We start from the raw sequence: 12,758 nt of genomic DNA on the forward strand, positions 1-12,758 counted from the left end.
GACTTATGACCATGTTTCACACTTACAACCTTGTTGTTGTTGTTGTTGTTGTTGTTGTTGTTGTTATTATTATTATTATTATTATTATTATATTTATTTATTTATTCATTTATGCACTCCTTTCAGTGCAGATAAATACTTTTCTTTCCACGCAAATAGAAGGCTAATATGAAGGGGGATGTTTAGCAATAAGCTTTCCCACACTTACAAAACTACACACAAGATTCAGATGCGGTTTTAAATTTATGCCTTTTCTGAAGAGTTTCCGCTGATCTAACCTGCATATTTTTGACAGTGTCTTCAATGCAAGATATGTTTATGTGTCCTAGCCTTTCGCATGACAGCTTTTTTAACACAACAATGTGAAGAAATATTAAGAATTATAACGTTCTCTTCAATGCAACATTCCATGCCCTGAAAAACTCCTGTTGATCTCTGGGAATAAATTACTTAGCCAATTTAATGCAAACAATACTATATTCTGCCCTTCATGTAATTTCTATAATGTTTGGAACCATAAAGCTGTAATGACAATTGGCATTCTCCAGATATAATGATCTTCCATGCAAGTCTTGAAATTTTTTTTTCACTGCTTAATTGTGGCTGAATTCCTTTCATGCTTTATTTGCAGTATCAGCAGTGTTTACTACAGTGGATGACAACTTGGAAATTTCTTCTTGTAATGGTTTAATTGCTTTTGACCAATCATTAGCCAAGTCTTCTTCAGCTCAGCAAACTCTCTCTGGGGGTGAGAAAGAGACAGAGTCATTACCTTCTTTGTGCTGCAAAACTTTCGTCATCATCATGATTGATTGCTCTTCCTCCTCTTGAGGTCTCTAAAGGAGGATATTTACTCTGGTCTGTTTTGTTTTTCTTAGAAAAATAGAATAGAATAGAATAACAGAGTTGGAAGGGACCTTGGAGGTCATCTAGTCCAACCTCCTGCTTAGGCAGGAAACCCTACACCACTTCAGACAAATGATTATCCAACATCTTCTTAAAAACTTCCAGTGTTGGAGCATTCACAACTTCTGGAGGCAAGTTGTTCCACTGATTAATTGTTCTAACAGTCAGGAAATTTCTCCTTAGTTCTAAGTTGCTTCTCTCCTTGATTAGTTTCCACCCATTGCTTCTTGTCCTACTCTCAGGTGCTTTGGAGAATAGCTTGATTCTCTCTTCTTTGTGGCAACCCCTGAGATATTGGAACACTGCTATCATGTCTCCCCTAGTCCTTCTTTTCATTAAACTAGACATACCCAGTTCCTGCAACCGTTCTTCATATGATTTAGCCTCCAGTCTCCTAATCATCTTTGTTGCTCTTCTCTGCACTCTTTCCACATCTTTTTTACACTGTGGCGACCAAAACTGAATGCAGCATTCCAAGTGTGGCCTTACCAAGGCATTATAAAGTGATATTAGCACTTCATGTGATCTTGATTCTATCCCTCTGTTTATGCAGCCTAGGACTGTGTTGGCTTTTTTGGCAGCTGCAGCACCCTGCTGGCTCATATTTAAATGGTTGTCCACTAGGACTCCAAGATCCCTCTCACAGTTACTACTATTGAGCGAGGTACCACATATACTGTACCTGTGCATTTTGTTTTTCTTGCCTAAATAGGATTATATAATCTTTATCAAATTAAAAAGAGGATAGCTGAGGCAGTGAAGCTAAGACATAATTTCTATTGGTGACATTGTAACTAAATATTTCCATGCAATCATAGGGCTGAAAGGGACTTTTGGAGGCCATAGTCCAATCTCCTGCCCAAGATAGGAGTTGTTGTTTCATTCCAGACAAATAACTGTCCAATATTTTCTTGAAAACCTTCAGCTATAGAGCACACACAACTCCAGAAGGCAAGCTGTTCCATTGAATAATTGTTCTGAATTAAATGTTTCCCTCTTTGGTGGTACAGAAGAGCCACAGACGTTCAGTTTTAGTCTTGTTTTAAAGGCTAGCAGAAAATAATGATCATTTCTGAACAACTGAAGGAAAAGCTGAAGTGAATGTCTAGAGTGTCATCCAGTGCTTCAATGCAGAACTTTGGTTTGTTAGCAAACAGACCTACAAGAAAACACAAATACTGCCATTCTTTTTTTAGCCAGTTTAGGGTTAGGGTGAGTTTTAATTGTGCCTTAGGCATGAAACCAGCTGGGGTCTATGAAAATTCACCGTGGCCAACTCACCAACTTACCATAGCCAACTGGTCGTGGCCAACTCGTAAAAGCCAACTCACCCCAGAAGAATTTGCCATGGCCAACTGGCTGCAAGATAACTCGCTGCAGGACAAAAGTTACACTAATATCAAAGAAATGATGAACTAGAATCATTAAAGAGAGGATGCAAAAGGAGGGGTAGAACAAAATGTGAATGACAACAATTAAAATATTTTTTTATTTATTTTAAATAATTAAATTGAATTGTTAAATTGTCCCACAGCAAGTTGGCCATGGTGAGTTGGCTACGGCAAGTTGTCTGTGGTGAGTTGATTGGGGCGAGTTGTCCGCGAGTTGTCCTATTCCGAGCCACTTCGGTGGGAAGGTAACAATGTTCTGTGTGCCTCAGAAATGTCTTTGGTTCCCTCAGCTAAGAAATGAAGATGAGCACTGCCCCCTAGAGTCAGAAATGACTGGATAGGGGAATCCTTTACCTTTACCTTTATAAATAAATAAGTTTTCATGCATGTGCTTCATTCATGTGGCATTGAAGCATTGCCACCATTCCACAATACAAAAGAAAAGAACAAAAGTGTGAAAAAGAAAAAAAGAGATAAATCCACCATTTGCTTCATCCCAGCAAATAAAGACAATTTTAATAGCTTATTATCATTTCCAAATACAATATAATCTCTCTTCACCCCATAGCTTATCTTTTAAGTAAAAAACAAGATCTGAATGCTTCATCAATCATTTTTTAAAAGCAAAATTCCAATAAAGGCAAAAATAGATATGACTATTTTTCTCTTTTATCCCTGATTAAATAAGCCAACCTTATATTCCTTTCCTAAATTATTAAATAAAATATTTAACCCCTTCAAAAAGAGTCCCAGAACTACTCTTTGTTTACCTATATTTCAAGCAAAAATATTTCAGAATTTTAACAGGTTTCTTTTGTATATCCAATACATAAATAAACAAATGAACGAACAAACAAATAAACAAATGTCCTTCCATCTGTCACTTCTAAAAAAGCCATTCAAAACTTACCTAGAGCTGTTTTGTATATCTAGTAAACATGTCCAAGTCGTATTTCTTTGTATATTCTTCATTTCCTTTAGAGAATAAATCATCCATTGGGACTACATATCTCCTGATAGTTTTTTTTCCTTATCCTTGTTATTGCTTATTACATTCAAATCCCTCTTGGAGGTAATTTCATAATTATCCATCAAATCATGCAACTTGTTCTTATTTAATAACTTCAGTACATATGTTCTATCCATCTTATCAAGAATTTTGTCTATATTATCAAGAAGCTTTGGCAGACAAATATTCAAAAATTTGTATTATAGATTTCTACTCCATTTTCTTTATACTCTAGTTCCCTCTAGTGTTCAACCTTCAAGATCCCCTAATTATAAAAATAATCCTAAACATCACCATTTTCCCATGAGAAAAAATTATTCTAATTAATTCAAATCTATCATTCAAAATCATTTGGACCTTTAATCCATTGTTATTTTTCCAAAATCCATATTCTATGCACCCTTTTGCTGCATAGTTAAAAAATATCATATAGTTCCAAAACTTTTAAAATTAAATGTAATCCATCTTCTACTAAGGAAAAGGGGATTTACCCAATGAATACAATAACGTAAAGGGTCTTAATCTCTCCAGTACAATAAAAGAATTCCAAAAAATAATTAAGAAATGAGGGTTGGTCATACTTAATGTCACGCTCTATGAGTGTGAGCTTGATGAAATCCAAATTTCCATCACTCAACTCATAAGCTAACTGCAAAATATCAGTTTCTGCAATCTATTTACAAAGAGTAACTGTCTGGGGTCATATGGATAATCTCAACAATCTCTCCTTCTGGTGAGATTTTGCTGGTCTGGATCCAGCATCCAGCCATGATTGTCCACTCAAGCACTGTCCCTCTGACAGCAGGACATCAGCTTGCTATGGTTTCCACAGGAAGTCTTCACAAACAAACAGCCTTTGATATTTTTACTTTTGCCTTGATGGAGTTAGAATGCCTTGGAATCAGAATTCTCTTCCATATGTGCAATATCAACGATGAGTCTTCAAAAAAGAAAACCAGACATTTTTTTTCTTTTCTTTTGCAAACTCTGTAGCATTTCTTGAGTTATAAGTTCATAAAAACCATGCTCAATATTGACTGTTAGCATGAGTATACAGAAACTATACTATTTTGGAGAGCAAATTATAGACTGGGTTATCTCATTGTCTCTCCTGATGTTGAATACTGAAGTAAGGTGAATCCCCAGAGAGACCCAGGACCTAGCATCAAGCTTCAGCCATGGAAGCTCACTGAGTATCTAGTGTATGGTTGGAATCGTTTGTTGTTATGGAATGTTGTGATCAAAATACTTTGCATAACTCTATGACACAAACATTTTGTTTTCACACTGAACGTTTTGCAAGATAAGAATCCAAAATTCATGTATATAAAATTGACAGACCAACTATATGGAATATCTGCCATTTCCTCACCCTCTCTCTACCCATCACTTTTCCATATTGAAAGACTAAAGAAGAGTGACAAAGGATAGTCTAGTTTTCCTTCCAGTCTGGTTACAATGTTGATCTGAGAAAAATGAAAAAGTTATGGAATTGTTAAAGCGTATGAAGTATTAAGGATTTTGTTATGCATGGTCTCCAGCAAACAGGGCCCTGGGAACAAATTGTCTTTGACAACTGTTCTTATACTGCCAGTTAAAAGAACTATTGCATTCAACCATTTCTAGAACGATCTTTCATGGAATAATTCCAAACTTGGGCGTTTTAGCAGAACCCAATTATTGCATTTCTCCCACAAGCAGTAAATGTTTTGCTTAAGTGTTTTTAAAAACTTAAGTTAGTGTCAAAAAATGTATTCCTTGATCTCATGTAGCATATACAACACCATATACACTCTCAGATGTGATATGGAAAAGTTTAATATGATGAGCCAACAACCAAAATAACACTATTTATATAAGGCCATGTACTTGGAATTTATCACTTTGCAAAAAAGAAAAAAAAACCTATTCTCAAAAATGACTGTAATGTACATATACATGTGTGTGTGTGTGTGTGCGTGTGCATGTGTGTGTGTATAAAACAGTCATTTTTCAGAAAACATACACACACACACACTGAAAATTATAATGGATATAACTGACCAATCTTGACAGAGGCCATCTTCTTGTTACAACTTCCCTCTTAAAAAGCTATTTAGTACTGTACTTAAAAATTAATGATACTCTACTTCTGTTCTTGATTTTAGAGCATTCAAAACGCTTTCCATACAGTGTAAGGAAGATCGGCATTATTATCTCCCTGCTGTGGCTCATGAAGAAGATAAGCTTGCCTGATGATACCTGATAAATTCAAATAACTTTTTGGCTTGTCTAACTTTGAGGATCAAAACATATTCTGTATAGTTGCTGTATGCCTTGTCTTCTCTTGCACATGGTGAACGAAAGAAATTTTACTGAGATTGTGGATAGATGATCAACATTTTCCCTTTCTTGCCCTGAAAAGTGCTACAGTCTTTTCACTGTCATGGAAGAAACTGCAGCGCTGACCATCACAGTTAGATCTCTAAAAGCCTTCAATGCAAATGCTGACAGTATTTATTTATTTATTTATTTATTTATTTATTTATTTATTTATTTATTTATTTATTTATTTATTTATTTATTTATTTATTTATTTATTTATTTATTTATTTATTATATTTCTATACTGCCTTTCTCCCGTAGGACTCAAGGTGGTGTACAGTCAAGAAAAATATAGACACACAAACATCATAAAATTGCTAATTAAAATTATTACTTAGTTTGGTCAATTAAATAAAACCCAGAATTAGATCACATTTAAAAAATCATTCACATGTTCATATGTTTAGCCCCGCCTGTTGGAACATCAGGGTCTTGAGGGCACGGCGGAAAGCACGGAGATCAGGGATATTCTGTATCTCCGGGGGCAGTTCATTCCAAAGGGTTGGAGCCCTCACAGAGAAGGCCCTCCCCCTGGGAGTCGCCAGTCGACATAATTTGACTGACGGTACCCTGAGTAGTCCTTCCCTGTGAGAACGAACTGGTCGGTGGGAGGCTATTGATGGCAAAAGACGGTCTCGTAGGTACCCAGGTCCTAAGCCATGGAGTGCTTTAAAGGTGATGACTAACACCTTGAATCGCACCCGGAAGACCACCGGGAGCCAGTGCAGCTCGCGTAGGAGAGGTGTTACATGGGCGTAACGAGCTGCGCCCATAATCACCCGCGCGGCTACGTTCTGGACCAGTTGGAGCCTCCGGTGCTTTTCAAGGGGAGCCCCATGTAGAGAGCATTACAGTAGTCCATATGGGAGGTAACTAGGGCATGAGTGACCGTGCGCAAGGCGTCCTGATCCAGAAAGGGATGCAACTGGCAGATCAGGCGAACCTGATAAAAGGCACCTCTGGCCACGGCCGTCAAATGATCTTCTAAAGATAGCCGTGAATCCAGGAGGACACCCAAGTTGCGGGCCTTCTCTGTGGGGAGCAAGATCTCATCCCCTATTGTCAGTGATGGTACCAGCTGACTATACCGGGATGCTGGAAGCCACAGCCACTCGGTCTTGGAGGGGTTGAGTTTGAGCTTGTTTCTCCCCATCCAGATCCGCACGGCCTCCAGGCAATGGGACATCATGGCAAGGGCATCATCGGGGTGGTCTGGGGTGGAGATGTATAGCTGTGTGTCATCAGCATACTGATGAACACTCACCCCGAAACCACAGATGATCTCACCTAGCGGTTTTACATAAATGTTGAACAGAAGGGGTGAGAGGACTGACCCTTGCAGCACCCCACAAATAAGGTGCCTTGAGGTCATCCTCTGCCCCCCTGCCAACACAAACTGCGAACGGTCAGAGAGGAAGGAGGAGAACCACCGAAGCACGGTGCCCCCTATTCCTAACCCCTCCAGCCGGTGCAGTAAGATACCATGGTCGATGGTATCAAAAGCCGTTGAGAGATCTAATAGGACTAGGATAGAGGAGCAACCTCTGTCCCGAGCCCTCCAGAGATCATCCACCAACGCGACCAATGCCATTTCCATGCTGTTTCGTGATCTGAAGCCTGACTGGAACGGATCCAGATAGACAACTTCATCCAGGTATCGTGGTAGTTGTTGCGCCACCACATTCTCAACAACCTTTGCAACAAAGCGAAGATTGGAGACTGGACAATAATTTGATAATATAGCTGGGTCCAGGGAAGGCTTCTTGAGGAGGGGCTTCACAACCGCCTCTTTCAAGGCAGTGGGAAAGACACCCTCACTCAGAGAAGCATTTATAATCCCCTGGAGCCAGCCTCGTGTAACCTCCCGGGAGGCCAGTACCAACCAGGAGGGAAACGGGTCCAATAAACATGTGGCAGCGTTAAGCTTGCCCAGAATCCTGTCCACGTCCTCAGGAGTCACAGAGTCAAACTCTTCCCAGATAACGCTCTCAAGACCTGCCCCCGTCTCCTCCCCTGGGTCTACCCAATCGGAGTCCAGGCCTTCCCGAATCTGAGCGACTTTATCATGCAGGAATTGTACAAAATCCTCAGCTCGACCCTTTAAGGGATCTTCCCATACCCCCACCTGAAGTAGGGAGTGGGTCACTCTAGACAGCGCGGCTGGGCGGTTCTCTGCAGATGAAATAAGAGCGGAGAAGTAGTTAGACTTCACCGCTCTTATCGCCACTAGGTAGGTCTTAATATAAAATCTCACCTGTGTTCAGTCAGATTCAGATCGGCTTGTCCTCCAATTGCTCTCCAGGCGTCTTTTCCGATGCTTCATCTCTCTCAGCTCCTCGAAAAACCAAGGAGCTAGACGAGATCAGCATCGGGTCAGAGGCCGCAAAGGCACGACGCGGTCCAAGGCCGCAGTAGCCACCCTGTCCCAGGCAACCACCAGGTCCTCAGTTGAGTTGTGAGCCAGAGTCTCAGGAAATGGCCCAAGCTCCATCAGGAACCTTTCGGGGTCCATCAGGCGCCTGGGACGGAACCATTTGGTTTGTTCCGTCTCCCTGCGGTGGATGGAAGTGACTTGAAAGTCCATGTGAAGGAGAGAATGATCAGACCATGACAAGGGCTTGATGTCTATATCCCCTATTCTTAGATCATTCAGCCACTGATCAGAGACAAAAATCAAGTCCAGAGTGTGATTCCCCAAGTGGGTGGGGCCTTGAACTACCTGGGTCAGGTCCATGGCCGTCATGGAAGCCATGAACTCCTGAGCCGTCTCCGACATCTCACCAGAGGATGGCAGGTTAAAATCCTCCATAACAATAAGTCTGGGGGTTTCCACCGCCACCCCGGCTATAATGTCGAGCAGCTCAGGCAGGACTGCTGTTACGTGGCAGGGAGCCAGGTACGCAATCAGTAGGCCCATCTGAATCCCCCGACCCCACTTCACAAGGAGGGACTCACATCCGGCTATCTGAGGAACAGTGGCCTCCCTCGGGCAAAGGCTTTCTCTAATGATTGCTGCCACTCCCCCACCCCTTCCCTGAGTCCTTGGCTCATGAAATGCATGGAAACCTGGCGGGCACATTTCCACAAGGGGAACTCCTCCCTCCTGGCCTAACCAGGTCTCCGTAATCCCTGCCAGGTCAGCACCCCCCTCTGAAATAAGATCATGAATGAGGGGGGCTTTATTTACCACTGACCTGGCATTACATAACATCAGCCATAGACCCAGGGTCTGAGACTCTGAACAACCCGGGAAACGAGCAGTGCTTTGGGGGTCGGAGTGGGCAATCGCTCGTAAACAACGAGTGCGCACTCCCGAAACATAATATGGCCCCCTGCAGCTGTCATATCTGCCCCTCCCACTTACTATACTAATGCCCATCGCTTCATCCCCCTGCATCCTTGTCAGATTTCTGTCCCCATCCTCCCCACCATGATCATCAGACCCATTACCCCTTTCAGTGGATTTATGGATCCCCCCAGATCCATTCCCACAATCCCTCCCAGAACCCCTTAAAATAGAACTTAAAGATTTATCTAAAAACCCCCAAAGTCATCGGTTTTTTGCAAACCACCTCTCGGGGTTCCAAAACCTGTCCTCAAGTGTTGTTCAAGTAACTTGCAGTTAGGCATTTAGTGCTCCCTGAGCTTGCTTGTTTTCTTATAGACGTTTCATTATGAAAATAGGTAAAATCATCAGTGCTAGTCTAGCACTGATGATGTTATCTAATGTTCAACCCTGAGCTACAAATATTCTCTACTATCAGGTTAGGCATTTAGCCACCCAGGCCAATTGAGCTCTAAGTAGATGGGTATATTTAATGCATTCTTAGCTTAAAACCCCTGTTGGGGATAACAGGGGATAATCTTATCCCAACCTATTAAAACAAAAATTATTAGTCATAGCTCGTGGAAAGCAAAATGATCTATGCTTGTTTTCATTGCATTTGGAACGTAATGTAACAGGGCTATCCCTTTTTAATTTAATTTATTTTTATTTTTGTATGTATTCCTTTGTTTAATTTCAATTTACATTTTTAATGTTGTATTTTAAATTTATATAAACTACCAAAAATCTATTGGCTTAGGACTACAGGTCTTGTAATGAATAAATTATTGAGATGATTAAATCAGATCATATAAAATCCTCTAGACTGTCTTTTAATGATGCCTATCCAAACAAATGAGAAAGGAACCGAAGTGGTGAACATCCTATGATCTTCATATGTGTTAGGAATGTGTAAGAGATTACTCTGTGATGAAATTGGCTTATCAGTGTTAGAATGGTGTTAGAAGCAAACTTATAAAGATCCATGGTGGCACATTAAAGTCCGGTATTGCAAGCTAACTCTGCCCAAACATCAGGATTCTGACCAGTTCAAGATTGACTTAGCCATCCATCCTTCCAAGGTTGGTAAAATGAGGACCCAGATTGTTGGGGGCAATATGATGACTCTGTAACTACTCAAAGAGTACTGTAAAGCATTATGGTGCTATACAAGTCTACTGTAAGTGCTATTGCCAATTATAGGATTAATTTTCATTTATTTTCAGCATGTCCCCTAGTGTATTTTCCAATGTCGCATTCAGAGAAAATTTTGGTAGCTGCTGGCAGCAAGAAAACTGTGGAACAAGGAACAAGAAGCTTTCTAAGATGTTTTTCTAAAGGAAACTATACCATTTCATTACCCTACTCTAATCCCATCCTCAGTAGTGCGTCTTCAGTCCATGATTGCCAACATCTCACCTTGTTACATTGTGTATTTTGGAACTTCTTCCTCAGTTAACATTTCTTTTGCCAAGGAACTAGTCAGACACTTCTTTATTCCACATACCTTGCTGCTCCAGTCAACTGGCTTTATATTTCACGGTAGAAATACAATAGAGTGGCTATGTATTAATAGACAGGTAAGACTATCTATTGTTGGAGACATTTATGATGAATAGATCCTGGTATTTGGGGAAGAAGTGTGGTGGGACTGAGAGAGGAGATAAGGCAAGTAGCAACTATTTGGTGGTGATGGACAACAGGAGATATGATGGGAACTTGGAAGCAGCAGCATACAAGGAAAGCTAAGTAAATATTTGATACAAGTTCTGTCTTCCAACTCCTAGTGTTCAACTCTATTGTCAAGATACCAGATCCTCAGTAGCTCTGATCTGTGGTTGCTGCTGTTAAACATCAGGTTGGTTTGCAATAAATCTTCTCTCAATCCTGATCTTATTGTGATTTGGCATGTAAAAATGAAAATAAAGTAGGCTCAGAGGAGGATGGTGCATTATGGAATACGCCATATGTAGTAGAGGGCACTTGAAGGCAAGAAAAGAAGTAATGGGTGCAAGATCATTAAAGAGTGATCCAACCTAGAACTAAGGAAAAATTTCCTGAGAGTGAAAATAATTAATCAATGGAATGGCTTGCCTTTAGGAGTTGTAGATGCTCAATCACTGGAGATTTTCAAGGAGAGACTGGACAGTCATTTGTCTGGAATTGTATAAGATCTCCTGTTTGAACAAGGGGTTGAACTAGAAGACCTCCAAGGTCCATTCCAACCCTATTATTCTATATTCTATATTTTGTATGCATACTACCGTGTGTAGGATTACTTAGGATAATATAGTTTTTATCAGCATTAAATAGCATTGCAAATGAAGTTACCATCTATATTTTATATCCTCTTGTCAATGAAATTATTAACATCTGTTCAACCCAGTAAGATTTAGAAAAAGCAGGTGGAGCTAATGAGACCATACAGAAGATAAAAAGAAAAATGAATCAAGGCATGACAAATTTAGGTCTACATTTTTATTAGTATCTCACAGTCAGCTTGAGAGATTCTAATCGTTTCATTCGGAGAGATGGTAACATTTTCCAATATACTCCACTCTGTTCCATTAAGGAGAAGGCATTGTATCAAAAAAGGCCACACATATTAATTTCCTGAATAGGAAATTAATATTGCTGGTATAGGTGACCAGCAATATTCTAAGCAAAAATTCAAGCACTGGAGTTTTAGGGTAAAACAAAGAATGAGCTGTTTGGATTTTGCCCCTAAAATCTCACTTTGAAGACAAGGAATTCATATAGAGAAAATCTAAGAATACATCCACTGGAGCTACAGTAGGTCCCATCCATGTAGGTAACAACAGGTGGGAAGGTTACCCAGATCAGAAGATAATTAATTATACCCATAAGGAATATCAGTTCTGGGGGGAAAATGTGCAATTGGGGTCCTAGCATGAGAAAGAACAATGAGAAAAGGACCAGATAGCCACAGCTGTGCCAAAAATGATGGAGGCAGGAGATGGCATGTCTTAACCTTAAGTGGGATTTTCCCCAGGTGATGGAATAATCATTCTTTTGTTTAAACTACTTATAACTATGTGTAAAATTAAGAATCTAACGGCTTACCTAGAGAAATGAGAACAAAGAAAGCTTGAAGGAAAATAGCTGTTTCTGTCTACTGAAGGACACCATTCACCAAAATAGATTTGATATCCCTCCCAAATGACTCCATGATGGCTCCTTTCTGTCTCTCTGATTGGATCCATTCATCATGTGCATTTGAATGATAGCATATGAATGAATATAACAAGCATTACACATTAGATAACCCTCAGAAACAAGCCCTAGAAAGAAATACTTTTGCAATATGAAGGAAGCTCAAAACCTGTATCTCATGAATCAGCATGAGACTGAAGAGATAGGAAGCAAAGGGTAGGGATAAATGATCAGTTTTACAATAGACAAGAGGTAAACAGCAGGATGCATCAACCTTCTGTATCGGGACCTATGCCGCTTAACACATACTAATGGGTGACCTGGGAAGGACATGAAAAGAAGAGACATCAAATATGCAGGTGACTTAGTGCCAAAGCAGAGTGAAATATTTGAGAGACCGGATTATATGTTAAAGTCAATTAAGCGCATATGGCATTTCAAAACCACCAGAATAATGTTGTAGTATTTTAGTTTACTCTATTCTTTCACAAAGTAAAGTCTTAGATGATTAAAATATATCAGGTAGAAGTCTTTTCCTTAAATAATTAAGAAAAAAAATTCCATAACTGACTACCACAGATTGTTCTTT

The sequence above is a fragment of the Pantherophis guttatus genome, chromosome 1 (genome assembly GCF_059756535.1).
Source record: "Pantherophis guttatus breed Tessera chromosome 1, ASM5975653v1, whole genome shotgun sequence".
NCBI lineage: Eukaryota > Metazoa > Chordata > Lepidosauria > Squamata > Colubridae > Pantherophis > Pantherophis guttatus.